Consider the following 16,790-nt stretch of genomic DNA (forward strand, 5'->3'; position numbering starts at 1 on the left):
ATTTTCTACCATTCTGGTGTCCACTAGGAGAAAAATGCTAATAGACTAAGAGAAGTTAAAAGGATGTATGCAGAAATTATTCACAATCTTGCAAAAAGGTTTTATAATGACAGTTAAAAATTCAAAATTTTCAGCTTACTGAATAGATAAAAAGGTGACTTGATCACTACGTATCAGTATCTTCACCATGGAGAAAAAATTACTCAATTGTCTGCCACTGGTTACTAAGTTTCCTGTTATGTTGGCAGTCATGATCTGACAGTGATGAACACTGCCATCCTTTTAACATTAATTTTAAAATTTCAGATGTTTAGAAGCAAAAAAAGCCGAAATAAAATCGTAAAAATAGTGCCATTGCCCTTAGTAGGCTATGTTACCAAGGTAAGATTACTCAATTTATGTTTTCCAGATCCTTTATTCTAAAATATATGAAAAGGTTAATGGTCAATAAACGCCCATCTTCCATATTGTTGCTTCCTGTTCCAACCTGCTGGGTTTTTAATTCAAGTAATTTTAGGTTATGGTCATAATTCAAGTACAATATCAACAATATGTGCAAAAAATATGGTCTAATTCATAAATATATAATTTCTATAATTTATGATACTTTTTCTCCGGAGTCATATATTGTTCCTGAAAACAACAGTAATATACAGAATTTAGTGTTGTTCTGTTGAATTCCAAATTACCTTTATACAGCAAGAAGTGTTTAAAACCTTACATATCTCATTCCAAGGGAAAATTTTCATCTTAAATATGTATACATCAGTTTCTAATGGATAGAATGAGGTTATATTTTAAAATAAATAATGAATAGGGGAGCATAAATGATTAAATTCCTAGAGGAGATATACTCCTAAAACTGCTAAGAATTTACTATTATTAAAATAAATAAATTAATTAAAACAGCTCCAAAACAACAAAAAGTCCGCAACAACCATAAAAGCCCCAGAATTTATAAAACTGTACCATGTAAAATTTTTTAAAACTAAGTTTCTGGGCATTTTTGCTTATGTTTGTAGCAGACTTGTTTTAAAACTCTCTCAAACATGAAGAAAGTACCAGAATGAGAAAACACTGGGACACACTCTCAGCTAGAAACACTTATAAAAATTCTGTTGAAGGCTATATTAAATGCAATTGTCCTCTCTCCACTTAAAATCAAATATGTGTCTGGGAAATTTTTTTTTTTCAATTTTACAGAAGTTTCCTAGAAAACCAGATATTTACGGACATTTTTCTTTTTTTTTTGGTTGAATGGTTGGGGTTTGATTATTTTATTTGGTTGGTTGGGTTTTTTAGCTTCTTTTCCTTTTTTCATTTAGCATCAAAGTTTGTCAGGCTTGTGGACTGGCTAGAAATTAAAATCTCATTGAATGTTCCTGTTGGGATTCATAATTTTTTTTTCTCCATTTGCACAGCACAATTTGATGCAGATAAATGAAGTCATCACACAGACGGTTGGGCAGTGAGTGAAAGGAGGCTAAACAATCTGTGGCTTTGCACTTAAAAAATAACAGCAGCATTGTCCACATTGGCCATTTCTTGGTGCTCAATTTTCTAAATGTTTGAGGAGCAGAAATTCTTAATTTAAAACCATTACAAAAACAAAACAGATGAAATTAATACCAATTCTGCATTAGATGCATGTAACTATAGCTCCTCTCTTGAGGAGTCAAACTGTTCAGGTACAGTGTAATCTAAACAGTACAGAACTACACCCGAGCTAAAAAGAGATCCACTAGCACAGGCATACAGTTTCTGACTCATATTTGAATCATATATGCCTGTTATCATGCCATATCTTCCTGCAGATATTCCTCAAGGCCTTATTGTTAATGATGGGTAGAAAGTCCCTGTACCCACTCAAAAAACCAAAACAGAATGTCAAAATGAGGAGCACTTAAGCATACATGTTAAAGCCCCCACACACCCACCCCAAACCCAAACCAAGAATCCCACAAACCCACCAGAAATCAATGCAAAGGAATAAGCAATGACCCTGAAAGACCCACTTTTCTACATTATACTTACAGCAATTCTTTCAATAGTTCACATTTGAATTCTACAACTGAAATGTTAGATTCTGTACGCAATAAAAATTTAGAAAACAAAATGAAGAAAAAAAAAGAAAAGGAGGTGGATGTTTTCTTAGATCCAATACTTAGCATGCATGCAAATATTTCCTTAGTCCATGATATTTTGAACCCTGAAACAGACAAAAAGTGTGTTCACTGAGATAGCTTCCAGGATGTTGATAGCCTAACTCACTGAACCAAAAAATGTTACTTCAGCTGGCATTAGCATTCCATAAGTTGGCATGCACCACTGAAGCAATACTCATTCCATCACAGCTATCTAGTCCATTGCAATTTTATTATGGTTTTATACAATGTACCATATATTCACATAAACAGTGTGCTAGTTTAATAAGATAATAATAAAACGTCCTTTAAACAATCTATTTTATGAATGATCTTAACACACCACCCAGAATGTTTAGCATTTCTACTCTCTCTTTTCTTTTAGTGTCTGTGTTACCTTTTTTATCCTTAGGACCCAGTCATGTCAACCAATTCTGAAAAGTTAACAGCTCTTATAAAGCAGCAATACATTTCTTTGGACTTGGCAACCACTTTCATTTGCAAGTTGCATTTGCTTTTAAATGCATGCAAATATATCTGAAATAAATAGAATATAAAAAGCAAAATGAAATTTAAAGTTGTGTTATGAGAACTTTTATCTGGTTGTGGTTGTATTAGAGTGGTACAAGTTGTCTCTTTTTGTTATGGAATACATCAAAAAGAATGATTTATTTGTAATACTTTTCCTGTACATCCAGGAGAATATAAAGAAGGCAAGAAAAAGTAACTAAAATATAATTCACAGAATCACAGAATTTTTAGGGTTGGAAAGAACCTGTGGAGTTTATCCAGTCCAACACCCTGCCAAGGCAGGGTCACCTAGAGCAGGTGACACAGAAGCATGTCCAGGTGGGTTCTGTGTATCTCTAGGGAGGGAGACTCCACGACCTCCCTGAGCAGTCTGTTCCAGTGTTCTGCCACCTTCAAAGCAGAGAAGTTCTTTCTCATGTAGAGATGGAACTCTCAGTGTTTCAATTCAAGGTTCTTACTCATTGTCTTATGGCTGGACACCACTGAAAAGGGTCTGGCACCATCCTCTTGGCACCCGCCTTTGAGATATTTATATCCATTAATGAGATCCCCTCTCAGGCTTCTCTTCTCCAGACTGAACAGGCCCAGCTCTTACAGTCTCTCCTCATAGGAGAGATGCTCCAGAACTCTCATCATCTTTGTAACCTCTGCTGGACCCTCTCCTGTAGCTCCTTGTCTTCTTTGAACTGTGTAGACCAGAACTGGACACAGCACTCCAGATGTGGCCATACACAGGCCCGAGTAGAGAGGGAGGATCACCTCCCTCGACGTGCTGGCCACAGTTCTCCTGATGCACCGCAGGATACCACAGGTCCTCCTGGCCACAACGGTACTACCAGCTCATAGTCAACTTGTCATCCACCGGTACTCCCAGGCCCTTCCCTGCAGACCTGCTCTCAAGTAGGTCAGCCCCCAGCCTGTGCTGGTACTTGGGGTTATTGCTCCCTAGGTGCAGGACTCTATGCCTGCCCTTGTTGAATCTCATCAGTTTTCTCTCTGCCCAATTCTCCAGTCGATCAAGGTCCTGCAGAAAGGTAGCAAAGCCTCCTGCTGTGTCAGCCACTTCCCCAGTATCAGCATTTATAATTATTTTAGGATATTTTTGTAATCTGAAATTGAAAGTGTCATGCCTTCTTGATATATTATGTTTCCTTTTTTTGTCTTAAAAATATAAAATGTAAAAATAAATGAGACCCTTTTTTTGTTGCTTGGAAAAAATTTGCATTTTATCCAAGCAGAAATTACCCTTGCGTCAAGAGGCAATTTATGCATTTTACTTTTGTTGTTGTTGTTATTTTCTCCACTAACTTATTTCTTCCTTTATTCTAAGTAGGTATACAGGTTCATGTGGCATAAATATCTACTGAATAGTCATACAGTCATAAAAGTAATATAATTATTCATTTATCTACAGTGATGAAAAGAAATACTAAAGGAATGTATACACCACATATGCTGAAGTCTACATAATCTGTATCCTGTATACAAAGAGGTAAATAGTTTTACAGGTTTAACTTTCTGCTTTGGATCTACCAGTTTTCATTTTAGAATTAGATCCAGACAGAGAAGTATATGTATACCTTTATTTGCTTCTGTGCTCTTCCTCGTGAATGCTTCTTTAATATTTACTGCTTTACATTATGTTATACCTAACACTCAGCAGAGTACACCCCCTGTCTTACAGTTCTCCTTTTTCATTCAGTCAAAATACAGCAAAACACCAGAAGTGAGGTTGAAACAAGAAAGGTAGAGGGAAACAAGGAAGGAAAGGTATAGAATGTTATGCACTCCAAATAAGGAACCCAGCGAAATGTAACATCTACATGCAGAGCAGGATGGACGAAACACGTTAAAACTGCCTTTATGTCTCTTTGTGAGGATATGTGTAATGTTTGTAAAGGAAGAGAAGCAAAAAATGATTATTAATTGTTTTGGTCAGAATGTGAAACTACGCAACACACATGAAGAGGAATTAGCTTCAGTAGCCTGAATGTTGTTTATTTAAGAACTAAAAATGAGAAAGGAATTTTGAAAACATTTACGAAAATGTGAAACAGTTACACAAGCTGTAATTTCAAAGTTAGGGATTTGTTACTGTCTTGGGGTGACTTTATGATGTGTATCCCATATCGCTGCCCTATGCCCAGAAATTAATTTTTGTGCCTTTCTATGAAAGTTACTGTGAAACTCTTATTTTAACCTAAAAAACCAATTAGAATTTTTCATGTTATAAAAAACAATGTGAGATGTACAGCTATAACTACTAAAGATGGGTCAGCTAAATACTGCTCTTTTATGAGACCTGAATTTCTAAGCAGCATTTAGAAATTATTGGATACCTGTATACAAGAGCAAGCAAGATACACATTTAGCATTCTTTTGTTTTATGAAAATCACAAAATCATTTTCAGAAAGTAAAATCTGTACTCATTTGCTCTCATGTTCACAATTTTCTTGGCTTGGCAGGAAGCTGAATTACAGATCTTGTGAAAACCAATGCTGAACAGAAAAGACAAGTGTACCTTTTCACCTCCCATGTCCTATATTCAGCGGAAGCTGAATTTATCCTGTAACATAATTGCAATATATTGTTTTGCTTGTTCAGTATTACCTTTATTCTACCTCAACAGCACTTAACTTACAAATAGAACATTACCATAATTTCATCTTGTAAGCATCTTACCATCTCTGGCGTCAACACAGCCTTTAGAACAATTAAATAAAGCTGGGGGCTGACACACAGGTCAGAGTGACATGTGAACTTGATGTTACAAAGAAAATACAGACATGTAACACATTGACATATAATGCTTAGAAAAGCTTAGACCATTTAGTGATAAAACGGTTCCCATGGTGAGTATATATGAGCAGCAAAAAAAAAAAAAAAATCTTGAATGGATTAGATTTATAGAAGAATGAGGATAAAAGGATTAAACTCAAGCTTATATGTAGAAAGAGAAAGAAAATAAAATTTTTGAGAAACAAGACAAATATCAGAAGGAAGATTTTTTTTTTTAAATACTTGATAACATTATTGAGAGTTCTAGTATCTAAAACTCCAAAACCATGTTTCAAATAAGTTTAAGTTGAAAGAAAGTCTAGAAAAAATGGGAAGTCTAATTCAGATTTCTGTCACTGAGTGTGAAAAAAACCCTTTAAAGTGGATTTATCATAGGCTGAAATGTTTGACAAAAGATTAAGATCCAGATTACCCAAATATACAACAAATACCATTAAAAGAATAAGTAAAATAGAAAGTTTATATGAAAAGAAATTTTAAATGCTACATAAAATTCTAATAGCAAAAAGAAGATAGAAGGTGATATGAAAAAAGGCTGCTGCAACAAGAGACATTATTCTTGAGTACATAATGTCTCAGGACAGTTTTCTCTATGCCCATGATTCTTAAACAAAACCAGATTTATGGGAAAGGAGAAGTAACACCTTCAGCTCAAGGCATCTCAGAGATGCCATGGACCTTGTTGTCATACTTTGCATCTGTCACGTCTGCACCAAGTATTCTACGTCACAAAATTATTCTGTACATCAACATCAAGTCTGACACTTTGAATTTATCATATGTGAACAGCTTGTCTAATCTATCTGGCTCCAAATGGCTACAAACTGGCAGTGAGAGCTGGGTCTTATGCCTTCCTGCTTTCAGATGTTTCAGCTTTTCTTTAGGAAAGGATTACAAAAGGTGGATTGTCTGTCTCAAATTTCAAAGCAGTTCTTATTACAAAGTAGTCAATAGGCCAGATAGAATGATAAAATTTAGGCAAACCAGACAAGAAAATTACTGAATCAGAAGTGTAGAATAAAACCTATGAGACTATCCTGAGAGCTCAGAAAAGAGAACAACCATTCAACATCCAATTTAGAACTGGGGATGTATATGTTGCATTAATGATACAACCAGGTTTTTTCCCTTTAAAGAAAAAAGAAGCAGTAACTGATCCCCTATTTCAGAAATATAATAAATATTTATGTAATAAAATATTTATAATTGTATGTATATAACTTTAATAAATTTTAATGGACACATATTTTTGTCTTTAATGTTCATAAGCAAGAAGTCTGACAGAGAAATACAGATGTCTCTTTCTTGCAAGCTACTTACTATAATTATTGACACACATTTTAAATTTAGTGGGTTTTTCTTGTCAGAAACCACCATTGTTTTAAGTTCAATGGCATCTCATTATCTGGAATTAAAGAAAACCCCATATCTTTAGTTTTTCAAGTTACTCAGTCTTATTGATATAGATGATTTCTGCTTTCAGTCTCCTAAGAATAGAAATATATGTTCCGGTCTGAGACTTGATGCTTTCTTATGGTTCCTCCCCTTATGGTAAAGTAAGAATTTGTGGAAACAATTGCTTCTTCCTGTTCAAATTTCTCATTAAGTCTCACATCTGCTGTGCTACCAACGCCAAATGGCAGAATTCCTTAAAGTACATATGTATGTATTACCTGCACAGATGCTCTTTGTGCTCATAAGAGACAATCTTCCCAGGTGAGCTTCCTTTCTCCTGTGCTTTCACTGGTCTTAGCAGAGGAAACCATCCCATGTTTTCCCTGAGAGAGACAAAGTGAGGCTATTGAAAACAGTGCAACAAATTTAATTAATTTTTTTTACTGCAGAAATGTATAAGCAATGAACTATCTCTCTAATGTTGCTTGACTGGCCTAAAACCAGATAGTTTCACCTGAGGAAAATGTCTCTTTACCTTTCTTTAATTACACTGTATAAATTTTTTTTTTTGTTAAATATATTCATCCATATCTTGATAGGGATTTTCTCCTTTCTTAAGAAATTTCATATATACTAATACAATGTAAAAATCATCCCTTCATGTCATTGTGGGACACTCTAAAAAACCAAAAAATTAAGAAAAAACCTTTTCACAATCAAGCTGCAGAAGCTTACTAAGTCAAAAAACATTACAAAGAATAATAGAAAATGTTTAGAAACATTGTTACAGAACAACAGTAAGCTGGTTCAAGTCATTCATTAGAGGCTGAAGTTAGATTACTTTTCATTCTCATGAACTAAGAACATGTTCTTATAGAAGTAACGTGACAGAGTTAGAACAGTAAATTGTTAAGACCCGTTGACTGGATTAAGAGGTCACTAGTTACAACCATTCTACAAGAGCAATATTTTACTCTTTCTGTACAGTAATTAAGGCCTTTTGGAGTATGAGTGAGTAATACATTGAAGAGCCCAAAGACATTTCAGGATTTACCTATTCTAGAAAAATTGGTTGCTTGAAATATATATATATCTTCCGAGCAGATGTACAAATATGCCACTTTTCTAAAGTTTCTAATTCTACAGTGAGGAACCAAAATACTGTATCATAATTTTGCAGAAGTACAAATTGTGTCCTCTTGTACCAGCACAGTCTGAGAGATTTTGTTTCTGTAGTTACGTCCACAAGTAAGATAACCATTACTGTAAAATGTAAAACATGCAAACTCCCCAGAGATTCATACGTCCATCTGTCTTGGCAAAACAATGTGTTTCACACAATAAGGTCTAATGCTTTTCTAAGTCAATTGATTTTATTTTTTAAAAGAAAATTAAAAGTATTTCTTACAAGCTAAAAGTTGTTATCTGAATAAATCTCTTTATTTCTTCTACCTTCATCTGAAACAGCGAAATAAAGGGTAACACACAGACACCTTCTCAGGAGAATTATAAAAATTAGTTTGGTTACACAATTTACAAAATTTCCCATATATCAATGGGAAATTAGCAAGTCATTCTTCTCTAAATTGGCCAGAAAATTATCCTGGAAACTATTATCAAATTTTACCGCTTTCTTTCTCACTCATCAGAGAAAAAAAAATTTAATTACACACAAAACTTAAACCACTGTTGTCTTTGCTGCATAATCAACCTAAAACATTCATGATAAATAGACATAGGTGGTCATTTACAGTGTAAGGTGTTCATTCTTGGTCCTAATGCTATCAATAACAATATAGTTTTTATTTGCATCTGTTATTCAATATATTGTTGCTTCCACTTCTAGGAAACATAACAAATTTTTCTTCTGAAATATTTTGGCTTTATTATGACAGGTTCAAAGTATTGTCAAGCTTTATTGCATTCAGCTGAATTTCAGATTTTGCAGAACCATTCCTAACAGAACTAGTCAAATAATTTCTCTGTTACTGTTTTTGGTTTTGACAGCCAGAGCTTCATTTCCAGCCATTTTCTGCAAAATCATGTGTATACGGTTTTTTTAAAAAAAGCAAAACATGAAGAAATGCATGCAGCCGCTTGCAAATACACCTTTATAAGAACTAAGGAAGAAGTACAACAAGTCTGGTTTTTAATATAAATGCAGCATTTCATTTTCCCAAGTCAAAATGGGGTGGATGCATAACTGTGGATGCATTTTTGCCCTTGAAAAGACAGATATTTAGTAGAAATGTGCAACTTTAATTTCACTAAATACAGCTAAAATAGCCTAAGAACTTGAATTATGTGGACTACTAGCTCAACTTTCAATCAGAAATAGTGGCAAAAAGCCACGCTTTGTTTGCCTGTAAAAACTTCTTCATGGTTAGAAAATATCTGTGTGCATCCCAGGAGAGGAGAACTTAAGGTCAAGAGGTTAATTCTACTTACCACAACATATATTCTGCAACTGACTTGTAGCTCTGTGATCTGCGGAACTCTCATTTAATAGGGAAGGCTTAAAGTAGAAAAAAACCAAATTCCTTTTAATGATAGTTCAAACCACCAGGGTTTACCAAAGGAAGGGAAAGCTAATATTGGGGGAAGGGAGTTGCTGTATTTTCATCTTGTTCTTTGTTGTCTTTATGTTTAGAGGGACAGGAGAGTGTTTGAAAGCTTTTTTTTTTTTCAGAGAACTCAAAGGAGAAATAATGATGGGGAGGGTGCGCTTTTATCCTTTACAAAGAAAACTTACAAAAAGCTGCTACTCAAAGCCATGAACATACAAGGTGAAAAGAAATACAATCCACTTATATATAAAGAAAACTGTGTAAATAATAACTCTCCAACTCTAAGTGTCACTGAAAAAAAAAAAAAGGGAGGGCATGGGCCATTAAATGTACTATAATCTATTCAGTGAGTTTAATGTAAGGGTCATTATGAACTTAGTGGTTTTTTAATGATTTATAATGCAATGGCATCTAGAAGTCATTCCTGGGGTAGACACACCAAAGTGCTATGTTGCTTCTGCATACTGATTAAGTTAAAAAGATTCAAACCAGACAACAATTTGATAACTAAGCTAAAGAAACTAGAATCCTCTTATGATAATTTTGCAAAAGATAGCTGTTAGACTGTTCTTTTCCATTTCCAAATTAAGAAGATATACAAAACCCCCTGCAGATCCCTTTTATTCTTCATCATCTTTCCTATGACTTTGAAAATACCCAAGATAATAGTTACATATTTCATAGAATGGGTTGAATTCAAGATTCAGATCATACGTCTATTACTGCAGTATATGGAACATTACTTTTCTTATACTTTACACAGATTTAGATTAACAGAGCATAGCAGCATTTGCACATCATGCTGAGAAGACATTCAGAAGCTCCAGCAGGGTCATATACTTGTGCATATGTGTGTTTCATACTATGCTTGACAGACACTTAAACAGACAAGGCTTGGGTAGACCTCCCACCACCAGAACTGATAGCCTAATTTCAATATAACTGGGACAACCAAATCCCTTTTCTCCTCTTCCTTGTCATTGACATGTGATGAGATTGGCTTTTCTATTTTTTTTTCTTTTTCAAATTGCCTGCTCTCTGTGATCCTTTGTCAGAAATGAGTCTTTCAGGTCACTCAAAGAATCACCAGCAAAGGTATTGGCAAAAGGAGGTTTAGTACAAAACTGAAAGCTGACAAAAGTTGTTGGCAAGTCTGCTACTGTTGTTCACTCTACCACTTACAAAATTGTTATAGTACACAGAGAAAAATCAGACTAAAATCAAGCTAAAATTATCTACATGGAGGTTAGGGAGGGAAAAGGGTAAAGCTGGGAAAGGGTAAGGATAAAAAGAAATAAGGCAGACTCTTCTGTTGAGTCACCAGGTTCAGAGTGGACCCCTCTCCAAATTTAGCCCTGGGCTTGACCAACGGTTTAGGCTTAAGGTTTTAAGAGAATTTAAACTTAAGAGTACTCAGACAATAGCCTTAACAAAAGATTCTATAGAATTCACTGTAAGCACAACAGTAACTCACCTCTAAACCTAATTTACTTACAAATCAAACATACTTAAGAAAGCTAAGAGAGCAACACTCATAATACATTTGCTATAGCATATGCACATGCACACACAGAGATCTAAAGAGTACATCCAAGGTGTATATATACCTGTGAAAAATTTCCTTTTTATCTTTGCAGTGAATGAAGGATTGAGCCTCGAGGAGTGGAGATAGCCCAGGCTCCATCATTGGCTTTTGGTGGCGGTCCTTCAAGTATAGCAAACTTGAGAGTTTGCTGGCTCTGAGAGGTGTCCCAGTAAGAGGGAGTTTGCTGGTCAGAGCCTGCTGAGTCTCGCTGAGTGTAGGGTATGCCCAACCAGTGCCCTGGAGAGACGTCTGCTGAGATAAGGAGATTGAGCAATCTCCCAGCAGGACCCCCCTGGGAAGGCAGCTACTCTGCAGTTATGGCGAGAAGAAGACAGACCCGGAATCCTCTGGGAGACGCTATGCAGATCTTTTGTAACCCATTGGCCTTTACCCTCTGACAGCCACCCCCTGTATCCCTATAAAGCTAGCCTCCTGCGCAGGCAGAGAGCTGCCTGTCCCTGGCTCCCCTTCGCCGGAGTACGGATCAATAAAGCTGCCCCGTGCGGAACCAGCCACACGAGCCTCTCGTCTCTCTCCCTGGTCTGGCCTAGAGGCTGCCCTGCAGAGCTGAGCTGAAATCACGAGCTGATAATCACTAAAGAGCTGACAGCTTCTGCACGGGACCTCCTGCCAGCAGCTGAGGGAAGACACCGGGCCTCGGGAAGGCGATTCCTTTTGGGACCATCTCTCCTGACCGGTAGCAGATTCCTCGGTCAGAGCTACTGACCCCTAACCAGCTGTAATAACTGAGGACCACTGTTTATAGGGTCACAAGAGAGTTGGTTCAAAGCGTAGTAATTTTCCATCCTGGATGTAATTTGGGTCAATAACTTTCCTTGAAATTTCAATAACAAAAATGTTCCACTCAAGTTGTTATTCAGGTAAGAAAAATAAATTTTCCTGCCCATTTGTTAAAAAAAATAGGAGCCGACAGGACAACATAAGTTCTGGGAAACAGAGCATGTTTCTGGTAAGTGCAAGAGGAGCTTAGCTTGGATGATGTTTGTCAAGGCCAAGGCCTAGTGAGCATTTCTATGGTCATAATGCAGCCTGGAGGTGAGGTTAGGGTGACAGTCATACCCCACACCCTGTTGTGTCAAATGCCTAAGGCTAGCAGTGGAGAAGACATTTCAGGCATTATGGTAACGGTATGTCATGGTCATTAACATGAAAAAGTGGAACTGAGGTAAAAATTCATGTTCTGTTGAGCACCACCTTCTACTGCATTGCACCTGGTAGATTCTCACACTTGCGCAGAGGCATCATGAAGAAAGGAGAACAGACTAGAGAAGAAAATATTTCTATGGGCACTAGTGAATGACTGACTAGAAGGTGATGCTTCCCTGAGCCATGATCTTTGCTCTCTCCTGAGCACACAGTATAATGTGGAAGTTCAGCACCTCATACACTAACATCTGGAAAAAATTTTCTGTTTTCTTCTCATATTTAAAACTTCTGTGCTTTCCTTACTTTTCTCGATACACTTAATTGTCTTCATTGTCAAGGTCTGGCACTCATTAGTGTCTACTGTCTGGCTCTCATCCCATTGAACTTGGCAGACATGAGGACAGGAGACAGCTTACAGCACTTACCTTCAATAAAACAGACATGTTGTGCCTAGATTTATAACCTGGCTTTGGGAATCTTGTTTTTCCAGTTTCAGTTCTGACTTTGACAAGACAATGTGGGGCAAGGTGGTCTGAAAATACTAACTGAAGAGTAGAAAGGTCATCCATAGCTATGAAAATGTCAATTGGATAGAGAGAACCTTTATTCCCCCTTTAGTATCTGTCTCTACATCCCTGCAATGGTAATGGAAATAGAAATAGAAAACCTATAAAAACTTAGGTATGTCTAATTTCCTTTTTACTATGTAGTTGTGGAAGGCAGTGGTTTCTTTGCACATCTCCATGCCAGTATACATTCTGGTATAAAACCTGCAAGATGGAGAACAGCCATCTCCAGAACTATCAGGATGTTATATCTAGCCTTGTGAAGAAAAACTGCTTAAATTTCTGTGTGGTTTGGCTCAGAATGGTGCCAGATGACACCTGTTGTTCACTTCCATAGCTGTAAAACTATGCAAGCCCAGTAACTTCAACTCTCGGCACCATTGTTATAAGGTTATCTGGAGTGCAGGCTGGCTGCAAATCCCATCTGTCTCCTTAATAACTAACACCGAACCTTTCAAAAGCTTTGTCTGCACAGCATGTGGAGTTGCTGAGGATTGTGGTCAAAATAAGTCATCCTACGCCTAGTCTGTTTACACTTCAGAAAGATTTACACATAAACCCACAAGGAGATACAGTACACCTGAGCTTTTCTTCCTGAAAGCCTCAGAGATTGTTTAATAAAGATACCTAAATATCTCACCCTCGGTTTCTAGTTTTAGTGAATTTTCTAAATGATACAGAATTTCTTTCTTGCTTTGTACACATGCCACAAGAAAAAAATAATTCTATGACTGACAAATGAAGATGCTTGCCTTTAAAACATTCAGGAGAGGTAAAAGTACAAAATTATACTTCTATCATGAATTTATTTTTGTAAATCTTTACCAGTCTAAAATGCAATATTTCATCTCACTCTAGTTCTTCTGACACATTTAGTGCCATACTAACCCACACATCACCGACTTCTGTAATATAAAGGTCATTTGCAAGCTAAATTACAAAATGCATTCCACTCAGTATTTTGCTAATTAAGTGTCATGTGGCCGTCACCATGATCTCTATATTAAAAGACAATGGAGAACACTTTTTCCCTTTGCTCCTGAGGATATTCACTCAACCAAGTGATCATCAGATTTAATTGGGAGGATGGATATGTCACAAAATGTTGTCTACAAAGAGTTAAAGGATTCTAGCAGGTCAGTGAAAATGTCATCAGCATTAATGACTGATTAAAGGCCTTTGGGGGCGTGCTCATGTAAGATCAAACACCTTTTTGTCTGACTGGTACTAGATCAACAAAATATCTGCTGACTATGGGATCACAGAGGGGAATAATTTCTTTTCCTTTTCAGTGTGTATTATTCAGTGCAATACAGCTTGAAAAATGACAGTGACACTGCCTGTAATCATTTCTTTGTGTATTTATCCAGATCTCTGTTGAGAGGTGCATGCCAGCACCTATTGCTTATTGTTTAACTTTTATTTCATTGTGCTGTGGAGAAATAACTGTATCCCCAGATACTCCTCCAGATATTTTAACTAGTATAGAGCTGGAAATATTTTATTTATTAAAAAAGAATGTTCAGAAAAAATATACTTTAATGAGTATGGTGACTTTGTCTCCTGATTCACTACTCTAAAACAAGTGTTCAAGAAACGCAGACATATCAGGTTTTTGTTCATTAATTCCCCTGCACTTAAAATAGCTGTTTTCTGAGCTCATCAGTAATTATCTTATCCTTACTCAAGTGTCTCTGTGACCAGTTGTCGAAAACACAGCTATTTGTAACTTTACACCAGAACAAGGCACACAGTGTAGAGATCATTTGTCTGACAAAAAAACTCAAGCAAGCTGATCTGACCATGTAGCTTAAAACATCATCATATGAACTTACCAATGACATATCTTCCATTTTCTTAGGTTGCCACAGCTTCAGGTAATGAGCTCTGACTCACAGGAATCTGTTTGCTAAACATCATCTTGTAACAGTATTGGTTTTTTACTGATTCTTGAAGCTTCCACAGTTCTAGAATCCTTTAGAGTTTTAATATTTCCTAATCAATCTACTTTAAAAGCTTTCAGTGGTTTACCTTGAAATGGATAATGTGAAGTGTCTTCTGCATCCTTTTGAAAACCTCCTAGGGGTTTTTTTGACCTCTGATGTATAGATCTCATTCTGCTTTCGCACATCTTGTGAGCCCACTGATCTACCCAGACCCCACTGCTTTACACAGTATAACCCACTCTGGGGGCCAGTGCGCCTGCTGGACAAGGAGTGAAGGGAGTCCTATGGTGGGACAAGTCCTAGGTTCCTTTCCAGTTTATAGTGACTGAAAAAGCTTCCCCAGAGTGCTCTGCTCTGTTATGTTAATGTACCCCAGTTCTGCTCCCCTGGTTGGCTCTGTTGGCCGCTACAACCCTTGTTACCTTACACGCCCTCAGAGCTTCCCCATTGGCTCCCATTCCCTAGTCCCGCCTTTGTACCGCCCCTGTGCCCTCAGATCATTTGTCCCTGATGCCCTCTCCATCCCCTACATAGCCCTGGACCCCACATTGTTCTGCTCCTGCTTCTCTGGAGCCTTACCTGAGGATGCAGTAAATGTCTTTCGTGGAACCCCATGTGAAGACCCTTGCTGCTCATTCACCACCGGACTGTTTTGCCAGCTCTCCGGTGTGTGTGTGTACGTGTGTGTGCAAGCGTGGTGGCTGCACCGAGTGGCTTCCTCCTTGGAGGCGCTTTTGGGAAGGTCGCGGCACTATACCATCCAACACCACTGTGACAACCCACCACAGGTATATACTGCTCCAAGGGTTAACCAACGAATCCAAATGGCTTAGTCATCAATCCCCAGAGCAAATAACTTGTGCAGTATTTTACTCATTTCAGTGATAAGTGATATCTCAATGAATGAAACTTGCAGAGCAAAGTAGTAAAATGGAAGAGACTCACCAGTGGAATGTGACCAATTGAGTAGAGAATGGTATTTTGTGTGACATATATTTGTAAACAGGAAAGCAGGAGGCAATACAGAACTCTGTTCTCCGTAGGTAGACTGCCCTCCATGTTAGTATTTCTTGGCTCCAAATTTATTTCTGAGGAAAAAAGAGGCAATTTATGGGGCTAGGGATAAAGAAAAATTGAATAAAGTAAAATGAAAGTACACAGAAAGAGTATAAAACCACAGAATCATAGAATGATCTAGATAGGGAGGGACCTTTAAAGGCCATCTAGTCCAAACCCCCTGCAAGAAGCAGGGACATCTTCAAATAGATTTCTTAGAGTCCTGTCCATGGTATTGAATGTTTTCATGGATGGGACATCTACCACATGTCTGGGAAACCTGTTCCAGTGTTTCACTACCCTCATAGTCAAAAATGTTTATCTTATATCTAGTTTGAGACAATTTTACCAAATCTGCAGCTAGTCTATTTGGAAGGCTTTTGACTCCTCAGTAATGTCAGGGTTTAAGCCCAGCTGGTAATAAGCACCACAGAGCTGCTCACTCAACACTCCCTCTCTACCCTCTTCCCCCCGTGGAATGGGGAGCAGAATTAAAAATAAAACTTGTAGGTTGAGATAAGAACAGTTTAATAATGAAAAACAAACTAATATGTCATAATAGTAAATAGTAATAATAGTAATAATGAAAGGGGATAGAAAAAAAATCAAGCAGGTGATACACTGACCCACTGACCAATGCCAGACCACATTCCTAAACCTAAATTGACCAACCTTCTGGGTAACTTCCCCGGTTCATATACTGGACATAACCTGCTGTGGTGTGGCCAATGCAGGTCACCCATCCCAGCAATGCTCTCTCCAGCTTTTCTTAGGTGTACCTTTTCACTGACAGAACATGAGACACACACACACACACAAAAAAAAAAAAAAAAAGCCTTTGACTTAGGATAAACACAATTTAGCAAAAAACAAAATCAACATTAATGTTATCAACATTATTATCGTTCTGAATCAAAACACAACACTGTGCCAGCTACTGAGAAGAAACAAACTCTATCCCAGGTGCAACTGGGACAAATAGGAAAGCTTGAAGCCCTATTTCTGAAATAGCAGTATTTTATGATGCATTTAA

The 16,790-nt window shown here is 37.1% G+C and overlaps 1 long non-coding RNA gene across 1 annotated transcript in view; it reads right to left on the bottom strand.

Moving 5' to 3' along the window:
• Window positions 1-15,009, bottom strand: part of LOC116439846 — a 44,741-nt gene extending 29,732 nt beyond the window's left edge. Inside the window, exons 1-2 of the long non-coding RNA XR_004238324.1 lie at window positions 14,787-15,009; window positions 7,149-7,253 (exon numbers count right to left, since the gene is read on the bottom strand). This is a non-coding gene — a long non-coding RNA (uncharacterized LOC116439846). The remainder of the gene's footprint in view (window positions 1-7,148; window positions 7,254-14,786) is intronic.
• Between the last annotated feature and the right edge of the window lie 1,781 nt (window positions 15,010-16,790).

The sequence above is a fragment of the Corvus moneduloides genome, chromosome 2 (assembly GCF_009650955.1).
Source record: "Corvus moneduloides isolate bCorMon1 chromosome 2, bCorMon1.pri, whole genome shotgun sequence".
Classification (NCBI taxonomy): Eukaryota; Metazoa; Chordata; class Aves; order Passeriformes; family Corvidae; genus Corvus; species Corvus moneduloides.